This window comes from Pongo abelii, chromosome 11, assembly GCF_028885655.2.
Source record: "Pongo abelii isolate AG06213 chromosome 11, NHGRI_mPonAbe1-v2.0_pri, whole genome shotgun sequence".
Classification (NCBI taxonomy): domain Eukaryota; kingdom Metazoa; phylum Chordata; class Mammalia; order Primates; family Hominidae; genus Pongo; species Pongo abelii.
This window is the reverse complement of record NC_071996.2, coordinates 40982386-40993556: the sequence shown is the minus strand read 5'-3', so window position 1 is coordinate 40993556 and position 11171 is coordinate 40982386.

The window sequence follows — 11171 nt, the reverse complement described above, 5'->3', positions numbered from 1 at the left end:
TATTTTCAAAAGCCATACAGGCTTTGCTTATTCTTTGATCCAGCTCCTGCACTGCTAAGAAGCCAGTCATAGATAAGCGTAAAGATTAAGTGATAAGGCTATTCTCTGGAGCATCAGTATTAACACAAACATATTAGAAACAACTGAAGTTTTCAGATAGAATTGTTAAAAATATTGAGGCACTTCTATGCAACAGAATTTTGCACAGTCATATAAATTGATGATGTGAAAGAAAATTCTGTTGAGACAAGTCTATCAAAGGCAGGTGAGTAACATTTAACAGAGGTTATTTTTAATTCACACCAACACATAGAATAGTGTGCACTGGGGTCCTCAACATTTTATTGCACAAAGCATAGTTGGAATAGTTTGGACTTGAAAATCATTCTAAGGCAGAAGAAACTAGATAGCTACCCTTCCCCAAAAAAACTCTTCACAAAGCACCCATCAATTGCCCAGCTTTCAGCAAGGCTATTTTCTGATGTATTCTACAAAACAAACTATTTCCAAAATGTATGCCAAAGGAAGTAAATAAAGTTATTTGGCAATAAAGCCAAATAACAAATGATTATTTATTGAGGACATTTACCAAAAATAACAACTGTAGTTAAGAAATAAACGGCAGCCTTTCTTTTTGGCAAAAATCAGGAAGGCGTTTTTTGTTCAGGTCTTTTCTAACTCAATATAATAAAACCCTATCAACTGCATATAAAAAATGATTATCTTTCTGTTCACAGTAGTGAGGGATGCAGGGAGATCAGGCAATTAACTCACTCACAAATAATATAATTATGTAAGAAACAGTCAAGGGGAACATTTCAAAACACATCTTGGTATTACCCAATTGGAAATTCTTAACTCTTTTATCCCCAAATCTTCTCAAACTGACTCTCATACCGATTCTGTTTGAGTATCAGCATAGGGGGTTCCATGCTGAGTGTTAGCACCTTAGTTCAAGGACATGTCAATGAAACCAAAAATAATTATAACTGAATATTATTTTTATTTGACTTTCTTATAAGATGGTAATGACTATAACATGGCAGAATAGCTGTGTCTGAAGACCACATGCTACATACAAGATGTTGACTTGAGATACAACTTTAGTTATGAGATATCTGGCCAGGGTAAGGGTACAGTGTTGATGCAATGATAAATAATGGGTACATAAGTTGTATAAACAAGGGACTGGGCTTCCAGCTTCCTCAGATTGTGGATTTCTTCCTCATTGTTTTTGTTTGTATTTATTTATTTAGAGACAGAGTCTTACTCTATTGCCAAGGCTGGAATGCAGTGGTGAGATCTCAGCTCACTGCAACCTCTGCCTCCCAGGTTCCAATTATTCTCCTGCCTCAGCCTCTTGAGTAGCTAGGATTACAAGCATGTGCCAACACACCTGGCTAATTTTTTATTTTTTGTTGAGACAGGGTTTTACCATGTTGGCCAGACTGGTCTCAAACTCCTGACCTCAAGTGATCCACCCACGTCAACCTCCCAAAATGTTGGGATTACTGGCATGAGCTATCGCTGCCAGGTCCTTCATTGTTTTTGTTCATTGTTTCTCCCTAGTACTAACTAAAGTGACCCCTGGTGTGCTCAATAACTTACGTTTAGTTTAGTTCAGTAGAGACACAATGTTCTGGATGCATCCATTAAGGGCCATAATCATAAAATTAATAAGAGTTCACCTGTCAAATGGTTCTTTAAAAGCTTAGCTGATGTGTTGGTCAGTATTCCAGCAGGAACAGATAATACCCTGAAGAGGTATTTTGAAAGAAATTTAATAAAGGGACTACTTACAGAGGAATTGCACGAGTAGGGTAACTACCAAGAGTTGTTGAGTCATCCAGGGAAGTCATCCATAGGAAGTCCCCACTACCCCAGGCTTGAAGGAGAAAGGAAGGAAACAGCGTTACAAAAGCTCAGTGAGATGGAAATATGGGAGAGGAGATGACAGACAAGAGCTGCAGCCATCAACGATTTCAAAACACATCCTGCACTACCAGAACCTTAGCTAGGAGCAAGGAGAAAAGACAGGAAGAAACACCTCCACTTTTCTCTCCTCCTGCCTTCTAATCTGTTGGTGACTTCTACTAACCAATCCAACCATGAGCCAATAAGCAACGGAGACCACAAGGTGTAATACGTAGAGGTCAGAATCTCATGGGACAAGGCTGGGCACGGTGGCTCACACCTGTAATCCCAGCACTTTGGGAGGCTGAGGTGGGTGGATCACATAAGGTCAGGAGTTTGAGACCAGCCTGGCCAACGTGGCAAAACCCTGTCTCTACTAAAAATAAAAAATTAGCTGGGTGTGGTGGCATATATCTGTAAACCCAGGTACTCAGGAGGCTGAGGAAGGAGAATTGCTTGAAGCCGGGAGGTGGAGGTTACAGTGAGCCAAGATCATGCCACTGTACTCCAGCCTGGGTGACAAAGCAAGACTCAATCTCAAAATATAAATAAGTAAATAAATAGAATCTCATGGGACAAAGCAAGGCAAAGAAGGCAGAGTTTGGATGGGTTTGAGGGAAGTAGCAGCAAATGGAGAAAACCAGACGGGAAGAAAATAGTGTCCCTCCAGGCGTGTTATTCAGATTGTGAGGCACCATTATTGGGATTCAATTAAAAAAAAAAAAATGAACAGAAAATCCAGATTCATAGGTATGAGAGAAATGTGCCTCTCAGATGTCAACTGGGAAATGGTTTTCTAAACATTACTCACCAGGACGGTGTCTTTGCTAACCATCTCACTCTTCCCCCATTTCAATAAAAACTGCCACACTCGGGTTCTCCACAAGGTATTATTCTAATTTTTTGTAGAAAATTTTATAATATGCTTCACATTTTATAAGACCCTCTATATTTTTATATGCTATAATTTGTTTTTGTTTTGGTTTCCTTGTTTTTGTTTTCCCACTAAATTGTCAGCTAGGTCTTCCCCAGAAAATCAGGCAATAGAGTATTGTTGTCATATTTGTTGAGTCATTTTTATTAATTAGGTAAAACTAGTTTTAAGCTATTTTCGAAATTCAGTTTCATTAAAAGAAAGAAAGCTTGTGCCTCTCGGTGCTCAAAGAAGTTTTAAATAGTCCTTAAGTCTGCAGGCCTTTGAGTGCATCATGTTCAACGGTATCTTAACTTTCTAAGGCTTCTAGTTTCCCCAAATTTCTTGAACAGCTATGTCCAGGGCTAAAACAAAGAGGATCTCTCGCCTGAACTCCAGACCCATACATCCCACTGTCTATTCATCATCTCCGTGTAGATTCACAGTAAGCATTTCAACATGAACAGGTCCAAGTTCAAACTCTAATCCTCCACCCAAAGTCTGCTCATATACTGGCTTCTGTCATCTTTCCATTTGCTCAGCCCCCAAAACTTTGAGTCATACTTTACTGCTCTTTTTCTCACACCTCATATCCAATCCAAATACGAGCCCTATTTGGACCTACCATTTACACTGTATCCCTGTATTCCAAACCACATCCCCTCTGGCCTGGATGATTGCCTCCTAACCAGCTCTCATTCTCTATCCAGGCCTCTTACAGTCCATTTTCAAGCAGCAGGCAGTGATCCTTCAGAATGTAAGGCAGATCATGCTCCTCCACTGTCCACAATGTCACAAGGCTACTTTCTCATTCAGAGGAAAAGCCGAAGCGCCTACAGTCATCCTCACCATCTGACCCCTCTACTTCTCTAATCTCATTTCCTTCAGCTCTACCACAGCTCCACTCACCTCCTCCTCTTCTGCAAACCTAGCAGGCATGTCCCTGCCTTGGGACACTTGCCCTCCCGTCCTTTCTGTGGAAGTCTTCTACCCCAGAGTCACATGGCTCTCTCCTTCACCTCTTTGAATCTCTGCTCTAATGTTCTCTCATCAAGTGAGGCCACCCTAGCCATCTGATATAGTTTGGATATTTGTCCCTGCTCAAATCTCATGTTGAATTGTAATCCCCAGTGCCGGAGGTGGGGCCTGGTGGGAGGTGTTTGGGTCAGGGGGGTGGATTCCTCATGGCTTGGTGCTGTCTTTGCAATAGTGGGTTCTCGTGAGATCTGGTTATTTAAGAGTGTGGCACATCCCCTCACCCCCACTCCATGACTCTCTTGCTCCTGCTTTTACCATGTAACACGCAAGCTCCTGCTTCGCCCTCCACCATGAGTAAAAGCTTCGAGAGGCCACCTCAGAAGCCATGCTTCCTATACAACCTGCAGAACCATGAGCCAATTAAATCTCTTTTCTTTATAAATTACCCAGTCTCAGGTATTTCTTTATAGCAATGCAAGAATGGGCTAATATACCATCCTCATCCCCATTATCTATCCTCCTTTCCTGCCCTATTTTTCCCCACAGTTTGTAGCACCATCTACATTCTGCATATTTTTACTTTCATTTTTCTTGTTTTTCTTCCCCACTCCCAAGAATAAAGCCCCAAGGGGAAAGGAGATTTGTTTTGTTTTCCTAGCTAATCACCTACATCTAGCCGTGTGCCTAGCACACAGTATGCATTCAGTAAATAATTATTGAGTGAATGAGAGATTGAATGAATAGTAGCTAACTGCCATAGGAGAAATATGGGTAAAATATTCATTAGTTCTTTTTTTTCTTTCTTTCTATACCTGTTATGTGACTCCTCAAATATTGTTCGATAAAAATTTTTTGAGTTTTTTTTTCATTTAAATTAGTATATCTCTCTCTAAAATTGTGTTGCACTAGGAAGCAAACTTGTAGTACCTCAGTATCTCTAGGTTAAGGATCAGCAAATTTCCCTCTCAAAGGACAAGACAGTAAATATTTTTTGCTTTGTGAGCCAAAGAGTCTCTGTCACAACTCAAGCCTACCACTGTAGCTAAAGCAGCTCTAGGTGATACTCAAGAATGGACAGAGCTGTGGTCCAGTAAAACTCATTCACAAAAGTGGGCTTTGGGCCAGATTTGGCCCTTGGGCCTTCGTTTGCCAACCCTTGCTCTAGATGAAATTCCAACGGACTTGCTGCTAATCCTGGGGTATAGATTCCCACAGATAACTAGCTCTGCCAAAAGTTGGGCATGCAATCCATTTTTTGGGGGGGTTTGGGGGAGTATAGGGTCTTACTCTGTTGCCCAGGCTGGAGTGCAGTAGCACAGTCTCTGCTCACTGCAGCCTTAAACTCCCAGGCTCAAGTGATCCTCTCCAGTCAGCCTCCCAAGTTGCTGGGACTACAGGCACACATTACCGTGCCCAGCTAATTTTTGTATTTTTTGTAGAGATGGGGTTTTGCTATGCTGCCCAGGCTGGTCTCAAAGTCCTGGGCTCAAGTGATCCACGTGCCTCATCCTCCCAACATGTTGATGTTACAGGCATGAGCCACTGTGCCTGGCTGCAATCCATTTTTCAATGAACTGGACTCAATAGGGTGCAAGCAGAAACCAACTTGATTCTTGCTGTCACTCCCCTCCTGCTTGATCTATGAACCATGTTTTCTTTTCTCTCGCCTGGAGGAAATCTTGGGCTTTTCCAGTCACCCTCAGATAACAGATAGTTTCTGCTTACTTTAAGATAGCAAAAAATCCACTTCAATATTTTAATCACGTAATTTCATCACCTGTCCAAACTCCACCACTCCTTTAAGGCCCTGCTCCTCCCTGAATCTCCTCTAGTCATTGTGGCCTATACCACATCCCACACCCCCTGCCCGCTGCAGTGTCACTGTGGTCTATGATCTCCATGTGAATTTTGTCAAAATATCTCACCATATGAAACTTCATATCTTTTCTATTTATTGATAATAAGTTCTAAATCTTATAGACCCCAGACAGAGGAGTCTCCCTCATCTCCTATATCCTATCCATCAGGCAGTCTCATTGATTTTTGCTTTCCATTCACCCACACCTCTCCCTCTTCACTAACCACGTGTGCTCCGGCCATTACCCACCCTATGTGCAGGGATGTAAGCCTACATGTCTGCTTCATTCCGTCTTTGCCCTCCCCTTGAATTCATTCTCCACTCTGCAGCTGGAATGATCTTTCTCTTTCAAAATGTAAATTTGATCCTCTCTTCATACTGTCCCAGTTTTGGGTCCCCTACCCACTTATTTAAAACTTTTATTTACTTGCCATTGCTCTTAGAATGAAGACAACTCGTGTTTAATTAGCTTAAAAGACAATGTGTGCCTGGTCTGATCCCCAACTTTCCCAGGCTCACTTGGCCCCACCTCCCCACCTTCAGTCCCTTCGGCCACCTTGGTTGTCTTTGAGTCCCTGGTAATCATCAAACTCCTTCCCGCCTCTGTCCTCACACTGTCCTCTGCATGTCCCTTCATCAACTCACAGTAAACCTTCCCACTTCAGCCCAATTGTCACCTCCCCTATTATTTGACTTCTAAAAACATTTGAAGGAATAAATTGTGTACAAAGATAGGAAATTATCTATGTGTACTTGCAGTTTCATTTACTGCAATTTACGATTTTCACTTAACTGTGTCAGCTAAGATGTTCTCATATGTAAGTAACCCAAATTCCAAATCAGACTGGCTTAAACCATCAAATAAATCTCTTAATTCATGTAATACAAAATCCCTGAAATAGGGCTGTTTTAAGAATCCAGCTAAATTTTTCTGCAATTCTGTCACATTTGCCCTTTCCGTCGGTTGGCTTCATTCTCAGGCTCACTTCATTATTTGTAGAAGCAAAAAATAGTCTTGTCAGTGTTAAAAGAAAAGCCTTAGACAAATTAAATTTAACAGAGTTTAATTGAGCAGAGAATGATTCAAGAATCAGGTTTCCCCAGATCAGAATAGATTCAGAGAGGCTCCAGCGTAACCGCATGGTAAAAGAAGAGTTATGGACAGAAAAAGGAAAGTGAGGTACAGAAAATGGAAGTGAGGTATAGAATCGCCGGACTGGGTTATAGTTGGTGTTTGCCTAATTAGAACACAGTTTGAATAGTTGGCCTCCTTTGATTGGCCAAAACTTGGAGACTGACACAAGAGTAGTTTGCAGTCGGTTTAAGCATCCATTTAGGTCACAATTCACTACACACAGAGAAACCTTTAAGCCAACCTTAAAAGCTTTAGGAGTCAGCTTTAGGCTAAACTTAATTTAACCTCAGGTTTAGACTTAATATCTATATGCCACTTCATCCAGAAGGGAATCAAGAGAAGACCTCCCTAAATCATGAAACAGAAGCCCTTAGTTTCATTCTCATGGCCCCACTTAGGAGAGGTGCTTCTTCCCAGTGAGGAAGTGGGTAAGCTAGTGGGCTTAAACCCATAAGAGCTCACCCTCGGGTTGGCAGCTGAGGGATGGGAGAAGCAGGGTCTGTTATTCCCAGATTCCATGACTGCTTCACCATGGGAAGGATTGAATTTCTGAAATGGAAGATGATGTCACTTTGGCAGAAGGAGCAGAGACTTGAATGCTGGGAAAACGACCAACTGTGTACTACAATAACAAAATATGAACACTTCCCATCAAATTTAATCATGAGCTAAAACACTACATTTAAAGTCTTCACAGCCACTGTGGAGTAGTGTTCCACTCCATGATTATGCCACCCTAATTTTCTTAGGCAAAGAAGTTATTTCTAATGTGTTGCTATTATAAATAATACTGAGATAAACAGTTTTTGTGCATAAGTTTTTTTCTACCTCTCTGACTATTGCCTCAGCATAAATTTATAAAGGTGGAATTAATGGGTCAAAGACCAAGACTATTGACACATAAATTGTCCTCAAGAGAGACTGTACCAATTTGTACTGTACAGGCCGACCCTCAGTGCACGATTCTGCTGGTTTCTTGACATTTTGCTAATTGACACAAGCCTCCCCTCCAAGTGTTGAGTTTTTGTCCCCTGAATGCCTTTGTTTCTGTCATATACTGAGCCTGGCTAACTTCTACTCCCCTTCCAATGCCCATGACCTTGTCTTGAAAGCATTTCCTCACCGTCTCTGCCAGGTTCCCTTTGTTCTGTGTTTCCATCATAACTCTGGCATCCCCCAAAATATAATACATTGCATTTACTTGTTCATTTCTCTGTCTCTTAATCTAGGTAGTAAATTGAGGAAACAGACTATTATTATTGCTAATATTAAGATTATTGCTATTCATTCCTACATTTTTGCTATTTGGCACTGTGTCTGAAACACAGGAATTACTCAGAACCGTGCTATAAATTAAAGAGATATGGAAGCTGAACATCTCATGGTATGATCCAAGGGGTCCCCTCAGTCCACAGCTTTGTTTCTCCATTCAGCCTGGCTCTGCATGAATCACTTGGTATCTGGCCCAGCTCTGGAGCAGAGTGCTTTTCTCCAGAGTACCACGGGGCATTGATGGCTATGGGATGTTACCCAACCTATTCTTTAGGTGTTGCTAAAAGCAGCAAAAGAACATCAGATCAGGGAGATAGGGACTTGGAGTTGGCTGAGTTCAAGACAAGACTTTGCTCCACCTTTTTTCCTCCAGGATCTGTTTACATTCATTAGTTTGCTTGGCATGAGCTTTGTTATTGAGAGGAGAGGGAAGAGGAGGGGAGGGGATGAGGATGCTATTCAGAGAGGAGTGGTAGTGGATGAGGAAGCCCTGAGTGGGGAGCTAAGAGACTAAGAGCAGAAAGGCATTGCTCCCCACTCAGTCAACAGACTAGGTTTGAGTCTCTATGACTAGAATTGTGAAACTGTCCCCACAGGGTTAACAAGAATTGCATGCCAGGTTCTGGACAGAAATATAGCTATAATGAGGCACTAATCAGGCTGCACTCTGGCCCACCTCCTTGTTGCTAAAAGTCAGGTAGTGACTGGGCACAGCAGCCCACACCTGTAATCCTAGTACTTTGAGAGGCCGAGATGGGCAAATCACTTAAGCTCAGGAGTTCGAGACCAACCTGAGCAACATGGGGAAACCCTGTCTCTATCAAAAATATAAAAATTTAGCCAGGTGTAGTGGCAGGCGGGGAGCGAAGGGCGGGGGGCAGGGGTAGTTAAAAAAAAAAAAAAAAAAAAAAACACGACCATTTGCATCCCCAGTGTTCCTATAGGTAGGATTTCTAACACTAGGGTCATAAGACTGTTTAGGAATTGATTTGCATCCTCATTGTTCCTTTAGACGGGATCTCTGATGTTAGAACCAGAAGATGTTTTTTTAAGGATGGTTTAAGATGTTTTTTCAGGCCCTGAGTTCCAGCAACCAGTTTGAAGACCCCCACAGAGGAACGGAGCAGCATGAGAATGCAGCTGCTTCATCTCCCTGCCCCGTGACTTCACATTGCACTCTTGACTAATCAAGGACCTGCACACTGGGCCCTCTCCAAAGCCCTTAAATCCCTAACCTGAAATTCCTCAGGGAGATGGACTTAAGGTTTCCTCCCCTCCCCTCATGCAGCGGTCCTGTGATTAAATCTCCTTACCACAACCCGGAGTCTCCACATACTGACTTGCTGTGTGCATCAGACAATGAATCTATTACAGTTACAATTATAAGACAAGACCCAGAAGCAAGTAAAAGTGGTTTTGTTGGTGTGTTTCCTTGTTGTTTAATGAAAGTAAGGGAGAGACATCAGGGCAAGGTGAGAGCCAGAAGCTGATGGATCCGTGTCCTTCTGAGCTTAGGCTGAGTGGCCTTGGGGTGAGAGGTGGAAAGAGGGCAGAGCAGAGACCATGGGGCGCTGTGTCCTGGGGCTGCAGGTTTGCTGAGCAACACTGGCTCTGAGAGCAAAGCTGTGCTCACCCTGTGGCAATTGTAACAGTAAAGTCAACAAATGGCCTTGCAAGCCACGGAAGTGGACAATAGAGGAGAAAACAGAAAAAACAAGCAGGGAGGATATAGCTGGAAGCACATGAGAGAAACCCCTTCAATGACAGTTTCTCAAATAATAGGCGGCTTCCTCCTTCCCCTTCGCCTTCATCAGGTTCAACGTATACTCAGCGTACCTATACTCAGTGAGGCTGGAATTGTGATGGGAGGCACCAGCGTATCCAGGACCCTATTTTCAGCTGGTGTGGCCAGCAGACTCAGCAAATGAATAAATATTTTGAGAATAACTGGAGTCTGGTTTTTCATTGTCAGATAAGGGAATTACAATTAAGAAAAATAGAATGCTAATAAGCCTTATAGTGCTGGACTAAATTGGCTTATAATAGATAAACTGACTTCAGATAGATAGATGATAGATAGATAGATAGATAGATAGATAGATAGATAGATATAGATAGATAGATGATAGATAGATGATAGATGATAGATGATAGACAGATAGATAGATAGATAGATGATAGATGATAGATGATAGATAGATAGATAGATAGATAGATAGATAGATAGATAGACAGATAGAGATACAGGTGTATATATGTGCATACTTACATAGATTTCCTAGCACTGCCCTATGAGAGACTCTAGAAGAAACAACACTGGAGGTCACATCTTGTTTCTTAATATCTTTCTCCATTAAAAGAAACCAAGTCTTCTTGGAGAAATGGGTCTCTCCAGGGCTAGGGCCTGGAATGAAAAATTCATAATGAAATGAAAACATTTTGTGCCAGAGAGTAATGATGGGGATATCAAAGGGGCACAGGAACCAGCTTAAAGAGGCTCACCTTGGCAAAGTCCAGGCCAATTGGAGTGTTAAATAATGACTGTAACATATTGTAACCCCTGGAGTAAAATAAGAACCTGTGAGTACATGCTGATATAAATGAATTAAAAAATGAAGGGGAAGAGCAAACTCCACCCTGCAGTAGATTGCCAATTCACAAATCCAGAAGGAAGGATGGAGTTAAATTATTTGCCATTGCCTGGTTCACCCACGACGATTATCAGAGGCAGCAGATAGGAATATTCTCCCTCTCCTCCCTGGTGAGGTTCATTTTTGTCTCCACTACATGCACTTTATTTCTCATCTTGAGTATTTTCTTGGTATACTGTTGATCTTATCACTATTTGTAGTTGTTCATTTATTTATTTATTTAGATGGAGTCTCACTCTATCGCCAGGCTGGAGTGCAGTGGTGCAACCTCAGCTCACTATAACCTCTGCCTCCCAGGTTCAAGTGATTCTCCTGCCTCAGCCTCCCAAGTAGCTGGGACTACAGGCACCCACCACTACGCCCAACTAATTTTTGTATTTTCAGTAGAGACGAGGTTTCACCATGTTGGCCAGAATGGTCTCAATCTCTTGACCTCATGATCCGCCCACC